This window comes from Chiloscyllium punctatum, chromosome 9 (assembly GCF_047496795.1).
Source record: "Chiloscyllium punctatum isolate Juve2018m chromosome 9, sChiPun1.3, whole genome shotgun sequence".
In the NCBI taxonomy this organism is placed as follows: domain Eukaryota; kingdom Metazoa; phylum Chordata; class Chondrichthyes; order Orectolobiformes; family Hemiscylliidae; genus Chiloscyllium; species Chiloscyllium punctatum.
In genome coordinates, this window is record NC_092747.1 from 83,125,674 (window position 1) to 83,144,536 (window position 18,863).

Here is an 18,863-nt window from a genome sequence, read left to right on the forward strand (position 1 = left end):
ATAGCTACGTCTTTTAGAATTATATTTTTACTTAGATCCTAAGGAATTGTCAGATTTTAGCTCTTTGAATTTATGTAGTGTATTTGCAATGCTTATATTAATAATCATTCATTTCTCCATTGTTATTAGTCCCAGGTTTAATCTCTATTTCTGGTATATTACTAGTGTCTTCTACTGTAAAGGCAGACACAAACAATTTCATCAATATTTCCTTTTTCCCCATTATAATCTCCTGACTTTGCTTCTCAGGTATCAATATTTATTTTAGCTCTTCTCTTCCTTTTCATATAATTGTAAAGGCTCTTACAATCTGAAGTGCTCCTAAAAGCATGACTGTGAGGCAAGAATACATCTTACAATTAAAAACCAAAGACAAATAATAGAGGTAGGATGGTAGTTGAAGGTGATAGAACTGCTGAGATTAGACTTCTCAATGGGACAAATAATAAAGACTTGCTATGTAAATGATAGCTTTGGAGATTAAAAATTTTGACAACCATGAAATTGAAGAAAAATTGAATGATCAGAAGCTGAAACTGGAGGGGATTAGGGAAGTAGGTGGCCATAAGAGGTGCAAAGCTATGCCCACACCTCCCCCCCACCCCACACTCACCTCAGTCCAAGGCCCGAAAGGGTCATTTTAATCTGGCAGAGATTTACTTCTACATCCTCCAACTTCATTTGCTCTCAATGTGGTCTCCTCTACATCAGAGGGACTGAGCACAAACTCATAGAATGTTCAAGGAACATCTCTAGTCCACACACACTAACCAACCCCACCTTCCTGTGGCCATCCATTTTAACTCCCCCTCCCATGCCCCTGAGGACACATCCATTCGAGGCCTCCTCCATCATCTATGCTAGGCCATCTGCAAACTGAAGGAGGAACACCTCATCTTCTTCCTTGGGAGCCTTCAACCACATGGCATGAACATTGAAATCACCAGTTTCTAAATCTCCCCTCCCATCACCCCATTCCAGATTCAATTCTCTGACTCAGATTCGCCATTTTGACCTGACATACCTGTCCATCTTCTTTCCCACCTTTCTGTTCCACACTTGCCACTGAACTATCACATCACCTCATAACTTTGCAAACCTATCGCCATCCCACCTACATTTCCCACAGCCCCACCCCTCCCATTTATCTCTCAGCCCCCTTCCTTCTCCCCAGTCCTGAAGAAGGGTCCTGCCTGAAACATCAACTCTCTTGCTCCTTGGATGCTGCCTGACCTGCTGTGCTTTTTCTAGTGCTACACTTTATCAACTCTGACTCTCCAGCATCTGCAGTCTTCTCTTTCTCCTGGTAGATTTCTTGCAAAAGTTTCAACAAAATAGGATCAACACAGAGGTAAAGGGAAAATACAGAGATTACAGTGACTCAAAACAGAAGATGAGAAACTGGTAGAGTGCATGGCTGATATCTAAATTATGACACATAAATATTTTCAGTTATTTTCAGTTTGAGTCCAAGGTGTGGCTAGCAGTTGCAAGAAGGAGGGTCCAAAGAGACTTCAATTATTTATCATTTCCAAAATGATTTTGAAATCATAAGCACCATTGGATATGAAGAAACAACAAATAGACAGCTTGAAACAATGTATCATGATCTAACAGGTGATACCCAGACCTGCAGAGCACAAAATGGATTTCACCCAAGTCAAAATTGATTTCATATAATTTTCCATCCAGTAAGAAATATCATTCTTCACAACATCAGTTCTAGTCAGGCAGGAATACTGTTTCATAGCACAGACACTTGACTTTCTTATCCTATTAGAAACTTTTGTTATGTAGTGCAGAGAAAAAGAACTTTTTATGAACTGGCAACTCAGGGATCAGGAGAGTGCCGGTTGATCAAGTACTCTGGTTGCCCAAGAGATCCACAGAATCACTGTAAATACACACACTAACATAACACATTACTGTTTAATTTATTTACAACATAATCACGTAAATTATAGTGCACCTTTGCCTTAAATAAAAATTACCTACAGAGAGCTTTCTCACTCGCACCCTGAACTGACTATTTGGCTATCATGTTAATACAGTAAACTTCTGTAATTTCTGCTGGTTTACTGAGAGTGCCAGTTCAAACAAAGTTTGCTGTATGTATAAAAAAATTTTTTTTGAAGGCATGTTAAAAGCTATGTAAGTATGGTAAATGCATAAACATTTAAATTGATATGGCTCACTGGAAGAAAAACTTGCTATTGTTTGGAGACTGTATGTATGCTAAGACTCTTCTGCAGATCAATGTTGTAAGGGATAATTTTAGGGGTCAGCCTCAAAAGAACACTCAGCTGAAATTAGGGATCTCTGAAGGTACTTTTTGACTTACTCAGGACACAAACTCACAGTCACTGGCCTGTCAAACATTTCAGGTGCCTTGCAGAAATATACAGAACCCCAAATAACTTTACTTAAAAATGGGCCCAGTCCTTTAAGTTTAATGTAATTGTACATGACTTCACTTTCGAATTAAAATCATCCTTTGAGGAGCTTTCAAAATATATTAAACATGAAGAGAATATTTGCCAGTGCTATTTCTCACATCTCTTGTATAAATATTATTGAAATATGTATAGTGTATTTATTTATATAGTTATTATGACAGCATTTAACAATAATACATCACTTTTGAAAATAAAAAGGGTTTATTAATACTTCTCTTTTCTAACTTACTTTAATGGTCATTCATTTGGCGACAAATTTTCTGAAAAACACTCACCAACATTTCTCCTGAGGCCTATCCAAATATCTGAAACATTTTGAAAATTTTCCAACAGATCCCATAAGTAATAAGAAAAAGCTTCAATCCTTACAAGATATTTAGATTAGATTAGATTAGATTACTTAGTGTGGAAACAGGCCCTTCGGCCCAACAAGTCCACACCGCCCCGCTGAAGCGTAACCCACCCATACCCCTACCCCTATATCTACCCCTTACCTAACACTACGGGCAATTTAGCATGGCCAATCCACCTGACCTGCACATCTTTGGACTGTGGGAGGAAACCGGAGCACCCGGAGGAAACCCACGCAGACACGGGGAGAATGTGCAAACTCCACACAGTCAGTCGACTGAGGCGGGACAGGAAATGGATTAGCAAATAATTAAAAAGTTGCAATTGTAAAAGGCATGTATTAACTGCAATGCTTTGCTTTTAAGCTTTTATAATATTGTTCTAATACTTCCTATTGCTTCGTAGCAATTACTTCACAAATATCATTAAAGAAGGAAAACAACAACAAAAAAACAAAAGACTTCAGGCAAAACTTGATAAAATGAGGGCAAATATTAATCACCTTCTGTTTATCAGTGAAGTATACTTTTACATCTCCTCCATTCAACCTTACTAGTGTACCTGAAGACTGTGCTTTTTGAAGATTATAAGCAAACTTGAAAATGTTGCTTCTTTGAAAATCGAGCAATAGTGATTTGCTTGCAGTAAATGTGCTTGGTCGAATACAATTTATTCATTCACTTTTGGTTAACTGAAAGCCACTTCAGCAAAGGAAACCAAAAGAATAACTTATCTAAATTTACAATTTCATCAACTTAAAGATTTGAATTTAATTTTCTAGGTTTGTATTGACTGACTAGATACAATTCTGCTTATCTGAATAAGCTAGTGGTTTTTCAATCTCCCAGCTGATTAAGAAGTCTACGATTTCCATTCATTGACCATAATTGGATGAAATATCAAGGTTTGTTGATATTTTTCTGACCAATATGAAGACATCATGTAATTTAAAAGACAAATGATTCATTTTGTTATAAACATGTTGAATTTCAGAATTCTGAAACATGCTGAAGTTTAAAAAAAAGGATTCCGGGTAATCGAAGATGGAGGACAGGAAACATTTCTGGCTGTAACAGCTGCTCATTTTTTGAGGTATTTTAGGTGTTGGGGGTGATTTCCTCAAATTCCAGAAGCAGCAATTACTGTATTATATGCTGTTGCATTGTTTTGGAACTTTGGGGAAAAATGTCAAAACAATAGCACTTTTAAAAGGGAGAGGAACACACAAAGGAAACACATGGTGAAGTCAGTGCAGGAGAAAGAAAGATAGAAAGAAACCCACATTGCTAACTGACACAGCAGTTACTGCCTTTGCTGTTTGAATTCATGTATCGCTGGACATGGGAGTGCGTCTGGGAAATTAACAAACAGTGAAATTCACAACTAATCTTGGAGGAGCCTGTTTGGGAGAGGTCACAGCACAGAAGCAGATAAGTGAATTGTTTAAGCATGGCCTTACAGTAAGTCTGCAATAGTGTGTAGAGTGGGTTCTTTCTTGATTATATGTTTTATTGAGATACGTCTCTTGATTAAACTTAAAATATAAGCCATAAGTATGCATTTAACATGGAGCAGTGTTTTGTAGAGGAATAAGATAGTACTATTTTCTGGGTCTGCAGATTGAAAGAAGCAAAAATGGCCATTAGTAGAGTGATATGCTTTTCTTGTCAGATGTGGCAGTTTAGGGAGAGTTTACGGGTTACTGAGGATTATAGCTGCAATAAATGCCGGTGGTTGCGAATCCTATCAGATCGAATGGATCAGTTGGAGAGACAGTTAGAAGGAATTTACAAGAGCAAAGGGATGTGATGGGTGGCAGTTATAGGAAGGGTGGAAGCCGCAGATACAGTCAGATAAATGGGTTAAGTCCAGGAAAGTTAAGAGAGGTATACAGTTCATGCAGGAGTCTTCTATGGCTATCCCCATTTCAATCAAGTATGCCATTTTGTAAAATGTAGGGGGTGATGGATTCTCAGAGGAATGTACCACAAACAGCCAAGTTTCTGGTATTGAGACTGTCTCTAATGCAATGAGGGTACGTCGGGTTCCAAGAGATCGATTGTGTTAGGGGACTCTCTAGTCCAAGGTACAAACAGACATTTCTGTGGCCAGCAGCGAAAAATCAGAATGGTATGTTGCTTCCCTGGTGCCAGGATCATGGATGTCTCAGAGAGGGTGCAGAATGTTCTCAAGGAGGAGAGGAGCCAGCAAGAGGTCATTGTACACATTGGAACCAACGACATAGGAAGGGATAAGGTTGAGATTCTGAAAGGAGATGACAGAGAGTTAGGCAGGAATTTAAAAAAGAGGTCCTCGAGAGTAGTAATATCTGAATTACTCCTGGTGATATGAGCTAGTGAGGGCAGGAATAGGAGGATAGAGCAGATGAATGCATGGCTGAGGAACTGGTGTATGGGAGAAGTATTCACAATTTTGGATCATTGGAATCTCTTTTGGGGTAGAAATGACCTGTACAAGGAGGATGGTTTGCACCTAAATTGGAAGGGGACTAATATAGTGGCAGGGAAATTTGCTAGAGCTGCTCAGGAGGATTTAAACGAGTAAGATGGGGGGGGTGGAACCCAGGGAGATAGTGAGGAAAGAGATAAATCTGAGACTGGTACAGTTGAGAACAGAAGCGAGCCAAACAGTCAGGGTAGGCAGGGGCAAGGTAGGACTAATAAATTAAACTGCATTTATTTCAATGCAAGGGGCCTAACAGAGAAGGCAGATGAACTCAGGGCATGGTTAGGAACATGGGACGAGGATATCATAGCAATTACAGAAACATGGCTCAGGAATGGACAGGGCTGACAGCTTAATATTCCAGGATACAAATGCAACAGGAAGGATAGAAAAGGAGGCAGGAGACAAGGGGGAGTGGGGTTTTTGATAAGGGATAGTATTACAGTTGTACTGAGGGAGGACATTCCTGGAAATATATCCAGGGAAGTTATTTGGTGGAACTGAGAAATAAGAAAGGAATGATTATCTTATTGGGATTGTATTATAGATCACCCAATAGTCAGATGGAAATTGAGAAACAAATTTGTAAGGAGATCTCAGTTATCTGTAAGAATACTAGAGTGGTTATGATAGAGGATTTTAACTTTCCAAATATAGACTGGGACTACCATAGCGTTGAGGGTTTAGATGGAGAGAAATATAGTTTACCAAGTAGAGTCATACAGTTATAGAATCGACAGGATGGAAACAGACCTTTTGGTCCAACCAGTCTGACCATATTCCCAGACTAAACTAGTCCCAGTTGCCTGTGCTTGGCCCATACCCTTCCAAACCTTTCCTGCTCATGAACTTAGTACAAAAAAAATTGAAAAAGGTGATCCAAAATACATTGCAATCAGTAAATGACAAAGGCACCATAGATTTTATTTTTTAACCCACCTGCAGTGTTTCACTGTGAAGTTCTTTCTTGAAGTAGTTAATAATTCACTACCATGGTCTAGTGGAATTTGCTAAGTGCTTTGGTATTTTCATTGGTATCATTTGTAGCATTTTAATACAACAAAAGTGTTGTATTAGGAGAAAGGAGAAAGTGTTGACACGTGACATTGGCAATGTCCAATCATATTGAATCAATGTGGATTTCACCAGTCTCCCAATTTCGCCTCCCCCCACCTTCTGCGAGTCCCAACCTTTCAACTTTGCTCTGCCCCCTTGAATGGTCCTACCTGTCCATCTGCTCCACCCTCCTCTCCGACCTATCACTTTCACCCCCACTTTCATCTACCTATCGCATTCCCAGCTACCTTCCCCCCAGCGCCACCCCCTTCCCATTTATTTCTCAGCCCCCTTGGCCAAAAAGTCTCAATCCTGATGAAGGGCTTATGTCTGTAATGTCGATTCTCCTGCTGCTCGGATGCTGCCTGACCAGCTGTGCTTTTTCCAGCACCACATTCTTCAATTTTAATGCAACTGCCTGTCAAGACTATTGGACTCAAAGACATTTCATACTAGTAATAAAGTTGCACAAGATTCAGCATTGTTGTGTATTCAAAAATAACTGTACTTAAATAGAGTCAGGTCCAGAAACACATGCCCAACAATTAGATTACTTACAGTGTGGAAACAGGCCCTTTGGCCCAACAAGTCCACACTGACCCACCGAAGCACAACCCACCCAGACCCATTCCCTACATTTACCCCTTTGCCTAACACTATGGGCAATTTAGCATGGTCAATTCACCTGCACATTTTTGGACTGTGGGAGGAAACTGGAGCACCCGGAGGAAACCCACACAGACATGGGGAGAATGTACAAACTCCACACAGTCAGTCGCCTGAGGCGGGAATTACCCCATGTCTCTAGCGCTGTGAGGCAGCAGTGCTAACCACTGTGCTGCCCACAAATAATGAACTCCGAATAACATATCTGTCATCTGTTTTCTCATTCTCTTTAATCTCACGCATTCCTTCAAACCATTTTTGATTTTCTTTTGTAAAAAAAGTAATTAACAAAAGCATGCAAGACAAAGATCATATTGCCTTTTCTTTATCCAGTCAAGTTCCAATCATGCTTAAGTAATATATCCATCATCTGTTCCATTAAGAATCAGCATTCCATCAGACCATACTAGCTGATAATATCCAGGGAAGTCTAGTGTCTTAAGCAGTTGAATGTTCAATTTTAACTAGAACTTTGAGAATTGCAGTCTAAGTATTGTCTGTCACCAACCATTTCAGTTCACTTTCAATCAGTTAATATTTTCAAAGCCTCGTGATGAAGGAACAGCACTCTGAAAGCTAGTGCTTCCAAATAAACCTGTTGGACTATAAGCTGGTGTTGTGATTTTTAACTGTTTTCAAAAAGGCATAATTCTTATAATATTCGTAACTAGCCTATACGATGAATATATCTTTAATGTAAATAGTCTAGGGATTTCAGGTGGAAACAATGTTACCCTGGATCTACATGGCTTGTTTGAGAATCAATTTACAAATTCCAATGACGATAATTTAAAAGATACTTTATTGACTGGAAAGTGCTTTGGGGTGACCTGAAGTTGTGAAAGGGATGTTGAGAATGCAAGTCTTTCTTTCACCACATTTATTTTCTGGTTTTATAAATGCCTGCTTGTGGGCACATACTAAGGACAGGTGTTCTTCAGAAAACATTTGAAAGTTGAATCATATTGGACTCAAAAACATCAGTATCTCTCCCCACGTGTGCTGCTCGATCTGTAGAGTTTCTCTGCACTTTATATTTTCAAGGCCGATCAAGGTCAACAAGATTCAAGAGGTAAATGCTTGACTCAAAGATTGGTGTGGGAGAAATAGGTTTGAATTCTTGGGGTGTAGGCACCAGAACTGGGATTGGAGGTCAGAGATACAGATCTCAATCATTGTAACCGGAACTGAGCTGATGCTCCCTGAAATGTAGTCAAGTTTTCTACATTGCTGGTTTCAGCATCCACCTAACTCTAGCTCTGATGTGACTCTTGGCAATCAGAATGCCAATTAATTGACTGATGTTTCAAAGTCAGGAAGGCAACATCAGTAAATAGTCCAATTCACATTTCATGAACCAAAGATGCAAATTTAGCTTCTTGTGCCTCATTCTCACTGTCTGTTCTCAATGTGTTCACAATTTTACTGTATTATTTGTTATCTTGTCAAGATCAGGGCTTAGTATTATTTCTTTGTTACTCATGATTTCCAGCCAAGGAGTTCCTGGATTTTTGAAAAGAAAACCAAGAATTTCTCATGGCTTGTTTATGGCAATTCAGATAATGCCTTGTTCTTAATCCATAGCAGCAAACATCATGAGTAAACATAATTCTCTCATTAAGATGTTTCAAGTGGTCTGCCACTTTAAGGCCACCATTTTGAAATACTATGAATGCTCACATCAATTTCAGATTAATTGCTGCTGGTGAGAGAGATACAAATTGGTGGACATTTGAAGATTCTGTCGCCAGATCAGGAAAATGAACATGAATGATAGCCTTTTTGATGCCTTTAGTTTTATATAATTTGAGATTCTGATATGTGAGAGGTCTCTCAAAACTTACATGTTTACATTATATTAAAATAAAATGTGGATTTTATGCTCTCTTGAAAACTAATAGGCTAATATCTCTTTTGGAATTTGTAGTATTAGAATGTCAACAGTTAGCTGATGTGATTCTTTGTCATGGTGTATGTGTGCTTTCAGTGTATTTCTCATTGTAATCTGAGGATTAATCATAAGGTTCCAATCTATGCACAAGTCAAACTGTACCACCAGCTGGAGCTGCACAGTTTCTTACTCACTGGGCACAGTCATAAACATCTGTTTTATCTACAACTTCCCAATAATGTATCTTATAATGTTTAACTGTAAAAGTTACTTGTATTGATATTGGGCCTGTCATGTGAAAAAAAAACAACTATGTTTTCCAGAGAGTTAATCATAAATAAATTGATGATGAGGGAGTACAGCGAAGTGGGGTGAAGGTGGCTGAAAACACACTCAGCCTTAAGAAACTGAAAGAAAAGGAATAAGATATCTTATGTACTTGATAACATTTGAATTTTTAATAAATGGCCTGTTCCCTGCCTACATTTTGAATAGCTGTATCTGTTCTACTATATTCATATTTTCAACTCATCTCAGCCCTGCTACCTTCACCCTCAGGTTTGCTGAAGTTTTCATTATCTGGGTGACATAATTATTTCCAAACACCTATGGTCTTACTTTTGCCTTCCTGCCACATATGGCCCCACACTGAGCTGCCAATAACCAGTCCCACTGGTTACTTGATTTACATTTAAGTTTCTGTATTCTGCCTCTTTCACCAGCACGCAACAACCACCCACCCCACCCCCCCCTCCCCCAACCTTCATCCCATCTGGGTGCTCAGAAAAAAACAAACTAAATTTGTAATTTCCTCCCATTTATATATTTATTTTATTAGATTACTTACAGTGCGGAAACAGGCCCTTTGGCCCAACAAGTCCACACCGACCTGCTGAAGCGCAATCCACCCAGACCCATTCCCATACATTTACCTCTGTCCCTAACACTACGGGTAATTTAGCATGGCCAATTCACCTAACCTACACATTTTTGGACTGTGGGAGGAAACTGGAACACCCAGAGGAAACCCACGGAGACACAGGGAGAATGTACAAACTCCACACAGTCAGTCGCCTGAGGCAGGAATTGAACGCAGGTCTCTAGCGCTGTGAGGCAGCAGTGCTAGCCACTGTGCCACCGTGCCACCTATGGAATGTACGTATCATTGGGAACATCAGTATTTGTTGCTTTTCTCTAATTGTTCAGGAACTGATTGGAAAGACTAAGCAAGCCAAACTGAACCACTCTGTGGGTCTGGGGTCACACGTTGGCTAAACAAGGGAAAGAAAGAAGATTTTCTTCTCCAAAGTTCATTTGTGAAGAAGTTTTGTTTTATGCCAATCATATACAGTTTCACATCCACCACTGGGGAGACCAGATTTATATTTAATATTTATTAATTAATTGAAATTCAATTCCATCAGTTGGTGTGGTGGGCTTTGAACCTGTGTTTCCAGAGCATTACCTTGTGTTTCTGCATTATTAGACCAGTGGGTATACCATTATCTCCCTGCCAGATCTGTTGAATAAATTAATAACCTGACAACAACTCATTTTGCTATGGTGCAAAATATCATAAAACAACTTAGCAATGCTTAGGTGCTTAGCAATGCCAACATCAACAAAAATATATTTTTTAACATTCTTTTGAATTTTGAATGATACAGAAATATCTTTGGAAGGAGATGAGACAGGAAGTGAAGTAATATACCAACATGGGAGAACAAAGGCCAATGTAGCATGGTAGAAATATTGTACTGAAGAACTTTATTTGATATGGCAATCTCAGAGAGAAAGAGAAATAATCTAACTCCATGACAGGAACTGCTGGGCAGCATAATATAGACATTCAACAGCAGGGAGCTTAATAAACCAGAGCAGTGTTACCATAGAATCACTGTAAATTAAGAAGCATTACAAGGCATAGTACACCTCCAGATTTACAGTAATAGAAAATTCAGAATTGAAACATTTGGGACAGAAAAAAAGCTTGTAACAGCAAGGAAGACCTTAAAATAGTCGATTTTGAAGTCAGATCAAAGTCCACAAGATGGATGAAAATGGAAGTCTCGAAAACATATTTGAGACAGTTGGAAAAATTTGAATAAAGAAATGAAAAAATGCAGTCTGTACCCAGATCAATGCAGTGCAATACATAACAGGAATTGTAGCTCCAGTCAAGACATTACCACAAGTATTTCAGAGTGATGAGGTCCCCCAATGAGGTCACAACTGTGGAAACAACAGTGAATCTATGAAGATGGGATGGGAAGATCAGTGGGAGGCTGCAACAACCCAGCTGAGAACTGATTTAACTTATCCAATCAATTAGCGACAGAAATTCCTTCAGGTGAGGGTGAAGTTGTTGATTGATCGAGTCACTCAGTTCTCAGTGGAACTCTGAGCATTTTTTGTGGATAATCAGAATACAAATGTCAAGCAATACTCTTTTAACTTACTCCACTAAGGCAATTTCCAGCATTCTATCTTCATTCCTGGATAAGCAATTATTCTTTTTAGACAAATTGTGCACAGATCTGAAGAATACCAAACAAAATATTAACAAGAAAAAACTGACTGTACATTTCATAACAAACCCCAAACTAAAGAGATCTCTATAAGTCAAGTAACTTCAAAGACTTCATTGTTCAATTCAAATATTGGTCAATAAGAATTATCACTGTGCTTCAATCGTACTCTTCGCTAGTTGTGAGATTCATTCTGTCTGAACTACTTAAACAATGTCCATGGTTTGCCTCTATGCTTTTACAGAAGGTTGGGAGCAGAAATATTGATTCCAGGGTCAGGAACTTGACCGGAATATTTCTGGGCATTGACTGTTCATCACATCAGTTGTAAGAATGCCCCATAAACTATAAAGTGTCAGACACTATTTGGTCTGGAGGCAATCTCAGTACTCAGTTAGGGGCTGAGTTGGTTACGGAGGCAGGCACTGTGGAAGCAAATGTGGCTGTGGTAGCGAGTTTGTTTCACGACATGGCTGAAGAGCTTCAGGACGGTGGAAATGACCTGGGAGTTGCAGTGGGAGAGGGACTCCCTGAGATTCTTATAGAGAGAGGAGGAAAACTTATTCAAGGCAGGCATCCTTGCAAGAGGATTCGCAGTAGGGTTAAAATCAACAAGGTAAAAACAATGACTGCAGATGCTGGAAACCAGATTCTGGATTAGCTGGAAGAGCACAGCAGTTCAGGCAGCATCTAAGGAGCAGCGAAATTGACGTTTCGGGCAAAAGCCCTTCATCAGGAATAAAGGCAGAGAGCCTGAAGCGTGGAGAGATAAGCTAGAGGAGGTTGAGGGTGGGGAGAAAGTAGCATAGACACCTCCCTCCCCTTCCTGGAGACCATCTGTGACACCTCCCTGCCCTTCCTGGACATTCCACCCTGACCTTAAATTTACCTGGACCATCTCTGACACCTCACTCCCCTTCCTGGACCTCTCCATCTCCATTAAAGAGGACCGACTTGACACTGACATTTTTTACAAACCCACAGTTACCTGAATTACACCTCTTCCCATCCTACCTCTTGCAAAAATGCCATCCTGTATTCCCAATTCCTCCACCTCTGCCATATCTGCTCCCAGGAGGACCAGTTCCACCACAGAACACACCAGATGGCCTCCTTCTTTAGAAACCGCAATTTCCCTTCCCACATGATTAAAGATGCCCTCCAACGCATCTCATCCACATCCCGCACCTCCACCCTCAGACACCACCCCTCCAACCTTAACAAGGACAGAACGCCCCTGGTGCTCACCTTCCACCCTACCAACCTTTGCATAAACCAAATCATCCGCCGACATTTCCGCCACCTCCAAAAAAGACCCCACTATCAGGGATATATTTCCTTTCCCACCCCTTTCCGCCTTCCGCAAAGACCGTTCCCTCCGTGACTACCTGGTCAGGTCCACGCCCCCCTACAACCCACCCTCCAATCCTGACACCTTCCCCTGTCACCGCAGGAACTGTAAAACCTGCACCCACACCTCCTCTGTCACCTCTATCCAACGCCCTAAAGGAGCCTTCCACATCCAAGTTTTACCTGCACATCCACTAATATCATTTATTGTATCCGTTGCTCCCAATGTGGTCTCCTCTACACTGGGGAGACTTGGCACCTCCTAGCAGAGCGCTTTAGGGAACATCTCCTGGACACCCGCACCAATCAACCACACCGCCCCGTGGCCCAACATTTCAACTCCTCCTCCCACTCTGCCAAGGATATGGAGGTCTTGGGCCTCCTTCACCGCCACTCCCTCACCACCAGACGCCTGGAGGAAGAACGCCTCATCTTCCGCTTTGGAACACTTCAACCCCAGGGCATCAATGTGGACTTCAACAGTTTCCTCATTTCCCCTTCCCCCACCTCACCCTAGTTCCAAACTTCCAGCTCAGCACTGTCCCCATGACTTGTCCGGACTTGTCCTACCTGCCTATATCCTTATCCACTCCCCCCTCTCCTCCCTGACCTATCACCTTCATCCCCTCCCCCCTCTCCTCCCTGACCTATCACCTTCATCCCCTCCCCCACTCACCCATGGTACTCTATGCTACTTTCTCCCCACCCCCACCCTCCTCTAGCTTATCTCTCCACGCTTCAGGCTCTCTGCCTTTATTCCTGATGAAGGGCTTTTGCCCGAAATGTCGATTTCGCTGCTCCTTGGATGCTGCCTGAACTGCTGTGCTCTTCCAGCACCACTAATCCTGAACTCAGTTAGAGGCATTGAGCATGTGGAAGAAGCACATTTGAGAAGTACATTGATTGAATATATTCTGGTCTTATGGATTCCACTAATCATGAGATCTGGCATTTGAATGTGTGTGGTGCACTTTGGAACTGTTCCATTTAACCACACTGTCCCTGCTTCCTGTGTCTAAGAATAACCTCCTCTCACTTTCAGTCAGTTCTATAAACTATTCATCAACATTCTAACATGCAGAATACGGATTATAGGTTTATCGTACAGTCCCTCCTTTCCGCTCTTCTCAGAGTCGCCACTGCATGTGACTACTGATGTCAGAATTACACCTTCTTGTCCATTAATGTATTATTAACATATTCATTCCCATCAGATCTCATATTTGGCAGCTATGACTGGGACTACTACTGTCTTTGTAAATGGAGAAGCAGGGAGAGGAGAGGGCATGGTGATTTAAACATTGCTCAGTCACATGTCTGACCTCTCCCTTCAGCCACTAATTGAGTCTGTGGTAAATATCTACTCTTCATCTACTGTTCATCTTCAACTAGATGAAAAGGTCCAGTGAACCAGGCTAAGCATGTATGGCTAGAAGTGGCCATGGATGTGATATTCCTCTCAAGAGGCAAAAGATTCTTTCCCCACAAATACGAAGTCTCTCAGCTTTGACAGTGGCAACTCTGCCAAACTGCAGGAAGTAACAGAGTTTCATCCCTTTTCTGCAACTTTTTCCACATTGCAGTTGTGAATAGCTACCTACTGTATTCCTGACAGTTGTGCTCAAAGATATCTTAAACTTTCTGTTTACCTTGTGGATATTTTCACACATCTGCAGGTGGTGGGACTTGAGCCCAGGCCTTCCATATAGACAGCCCGGTGGCTCAGTAGTTAGCACTGCTCCCTCACAGTGCAAGGAACTCAGTTTTGACTCCAACCTTGAGTGACTGTCTGTGTATAGTTTGCACATTCTCTTCATGTTTATGTGGGTTTTCTCCAGATGCCCCGGTTTCCTCCCACAATCCAAAGATGTGCAGGTTAGATGGATTTGCTTTGCAAAATTGTCCTGTGGTGTGCAGGCTTGGTGGGTTAGCTATGGTAAATGCAGGACAACAGGGATAGGCTGGAATGCTCTTTGGAAGATAAGTGCAGACTTAATGGCCTAAATGGCATCTATTCACCCTGTAGACATTCTATGATTCTGATTCAGACGTAGGGACAGTACTAGAGCTCTTCTGTTTATCTCATGCTGGTCATTTATAAATTGCTAATGGTTGTTTCAAATACTCTTAACAAGCTCTATAAGCTATTAATCAGAGACATGCAAGTTTCTGGCTTTCCCTTCTTCACACATGCTCTGCAAATCTAAACACACCATTAAATGTGGGGAACTGAGGACAGCTTTTCAGTGTGTGATATTCCAATGTTGCACCTGAAACTGCTCTCACAGATGATTGGAAATTCAGTTAGGGATTGTCTGAGTCCAGCCAGGGAATTTCATTTTCAATTGCTCCAGGGAAGTGGTTGGGTGTAGATGCGTCTTCACAATAGTGCACTTGGAAAGGGAAATGGTGCTCTTACACCTCCAGAATGTACAATTTTCAAAACAAGATGACAAGGAGAAACTATCTATTAAACCTCCTTCAGAAACTTTATCATTGGGCTTGTTGAAGACCAGAAACTTTCAAATCGCTGATCAAGAAAAGTAACTTGTCTGGTGCATTGAAGTGTAAACTAATGTGAGAAGCCATTAAGTGATGATTTTGCTGAAGTAACATTTTTGAAAAGTTAATAGCTATTCATGGAGAGCATGTCTAAGATCTTTTCAATGGCCATTTGTGCTGTGAAGCTGCTGACTTTCTGACCAATAATGACTGCCATTTGTCCTATCTTCTGACAGTTATAGAGTCACAGAGCCATAGAGTTATGGAGTCATGCAGCACAGAGACAAACCCTTTGGTCCAAATCATCTGCACCGACCAGACATTCAAATCTGGCCTAGAATCATTTGTCAGCATTTGGTCCATATCCCTCTAAACCCATTCCTATTCATGCACCCATCCAGATGCCTTTTAAATATGATTGCACCCACCTCCACCACTTCCTCTGACAGCTTGTTCCTCACATGCAACACCCTCTGCATTGAAAACATTGCCTTTCAAATCTTTCCCATCTCACCTTAAACCTATGCCCTCCAGTTTTGGACTCACCCACCTTGGCAAGACATTAGTTATTCACCTTATTCATGATTATGATTTCATAAAAAGAGGCAGAGGGGTGGTGTGTGTATGGAATGAGCTGCCAGAGGAAGTGGTGACTGGAACAATTACAACATTTAAAAGGCATCTGGATGGATATATGAATAAGAAGGGTTTAGAGAGAAATGGGCCAAGTGCTAGCAAATGGTGATGTATTTATCCAGGATATCTGGACGTCATGGCCAAGTTGGACCGAAGAGTCTGTTTCTGTACTGTATATCTCTATGACTCTATAATCCCTCAGCCTCTCATTATCCAAGGAAAAACATGCCAGCCTATTCAGCCTCTCCCAACAACTCAAACCCTCCAGTCCTGGCAAGATCCTTGTAAATCTTTTCTGCACTCTCTCAAGTTTAAGAACATCATTTCTGTAGAAGGGGGTTACCATCCAACCCGCCCTCCCTGGGATTACTAATTGGGTGCCAAGCTCTCCAGCGGCCCAGTTAGACAATCGGTATTTAAAAATTGCATCATGTTAACAGTGTGGATAAGTCATGGGGTCTGGACCCCAAAATGTTTCGGGTTTCTGGCATCGGCAGAAAATCAACTCCAGACAAATGTTCTAATGTAACAGCTCAGAAAACTTTCACTTTGAATTCTACTGAATGATTGTAGAAGATGTTTTCACAAATATTTTTGTATCATTCGATTCTGCAAAACATTCAGCTGCATATAATACACACTATTCCAACGCAATTCAGAGCACAAGACACAATAATTTACAGAAGACTGCAGGATTCGAGGGGAATACAATAACATAGTGGATAGCTGTAATTTATGAGTTGACCTTTTTTACTTTCAGGACAGTTCTGCCAAAAATAGTGAATTGAATAACTAAATAATTGAACAGAAATAAATTTAAAGGCAAGGGTAGAATATTCTTTCTGGGTATAGTAATTCTTCCATTATATTTGGGCTATTAATCTTTTTTTCATCTGTTCATCATTGCAGTTCAATGTACATATCAAATGTGTTAACTTCTTTATTCCTCATTGGTTAACATTGTTTTCTCTTTTGTTATTGGTTAACTTCTACTTCCATGCAATCATCTTCTCATAAAATTAATTTTCACCTCTGTCGCATTCATACAAATTCTTTGAAGACTAATGGTATCACACAAGAATCTGCACTGGTCCATAATCCATCGCTGTCCTTGTGAGTGACTTAGATAACACATTAAGAATCCATATATCCAAGTTTGTCAATGACACAAAAAATGGTGGTATCAGATACTGTGTACTTGGGAGAATAAAAATGCTAAGGAAATACTGATAGATTGAGTAAGTTGACAGAAATCTACAGCAGACAGATTTCAACACAGCTAAGCAGGAAATCATGTGTTTCCTTCTATGGTCAACTCTTTCACCCTCAGCACTAACTCCTTTCCTATATAAATATTATAAGAACAAAGTTGGTGGAAATAGGTAAAAAATGATAATAAGAGAAAAAGGGGATGAAAAGAAATAGAAATAAGAAAAAAACAAACAATGGCCCCATTAATTTATCTGGAAGGTCTGGGTAATTTACACAATTTGCACAACCTCTTCATATTTTTCTGTATAGCTAGGCAACACTTAAAATGCATAAATTGCATGCATTCAGTGTTGGGAGGGAAACTTACAGGGAAAAGATGGTCACAAAATACATCACAAGATAAAGAAATGTTTGCATGTACAGAACACTGATTGATTAACAAACTTTAGACTTTTATTGTCATGCGGCAACTGTGGGTCTGTTGAGAGCAGAGACAGGCATTGATAGGAAGGAAAGTAAGAAAATGAACTGCTATAGCAATCAATTTTTTCCTTTGGTGATATAGAGGTTTCATGCTTTTGCCATTTCCTACTACTACTGTATCAGGCAAATAGTGAATCCAAAGTGCAGTGATCAACCATAACTGGACTTCTTCCTGAAGATTTTGTCACATGTCTCACTGCACTAGGTCATCAAAAAGTGTATTTTCCCATCTCCAATATTTTTGTAACTAATAACCTAAGCCCTTAATTTTTTTTAGGAAGTTATTTTTTAAATGTTCCTACGATTTTTCCACAGGTCCATTTGACATGCATCTTCAACTCCTCCAATCTTCAGGGCAATCTTGAAGGCTCCAAATTTCTATCAAAAAGTCAATTCACGTCTTTGAAATGGATACACTAGCCCTGTACCAGTAACAGACCCAGGCAGAAATGCTCACTGATCATTCATCAGTACATGATAACTGGAGGAAGCTGTCCTTGAATTTAAATTATATTCTATGTAAATCTAATACGTTCTGTGGTCACAAGGTATTTTTCACTCAAAAAAAGTACCATCTTCATAAGGTTTCTGCAATTTTGTTTCACACTTGTATACAAATATGGGGTTCAATTTCACAAGTATCACTAGTCTTGCCTCTATCCCCTCTTCCCAACAAAAAAGCCGGTTGGAGGAGCAGCAGCCTATTGGTTGCCCTGCAAAATTTAAAACAACAGGTCCGTTGTTTTAAAGTGTGACTTCTGCCCATATCCTGACAGGAAAGTTGCATCTTAAATGACTGCTAGTCATCGCTGCAGAGTCACTGGGAATGCTGGTCACAGCTGGGACTACAGAGGGTCACATCACTCTGCTGTGTCCAGATAAACCCAGGCTCGGGGATTTCACAAAGGTGGACGAGGAAAGGTTGGTATGAGGTTGGGTAGGCCTAAATTTGACCAGTTTATCCAATGTCTCACCCCTGCTGGTTCCAAAAGGAAAATAAAATGTAAAACCTGGAAATCTCTGGTACTACCATTTTATGATATACAAGACCAGATGGACAAGCACTATTCATTTCCAATTTTCACAAGTTTTTCCTCCCCCGCCCCAGTAAAATTCCAGATTGCTGGGAATGTGCAAGTAGGTGCATAGAAGTAAGGTTTTTTATGTGCCTTCCCCCTTCATACCTAGTAACAGCAAAGCAAAATATTCAGCATAGTATACTGTGGCTGTTGTAAAAATGCATAAGCACAACACATTGTACTTGCA

General features: G+C 40.5%; 1 protein-coding gene across 1 annotated transcript in view; it reads right to left on the reverse strand.

Annotated features, from left to right (window-relative positions):
* gpc5a (glypican 5a) overlaps window positions 1-18,863 on the reverse strand; it is a 995,175-nt gene that overhangs the window by 332,972 nt on the left and 643,340 nt on the right. The gene's annotated exons all lie outside the window — the stretch shown is intronic.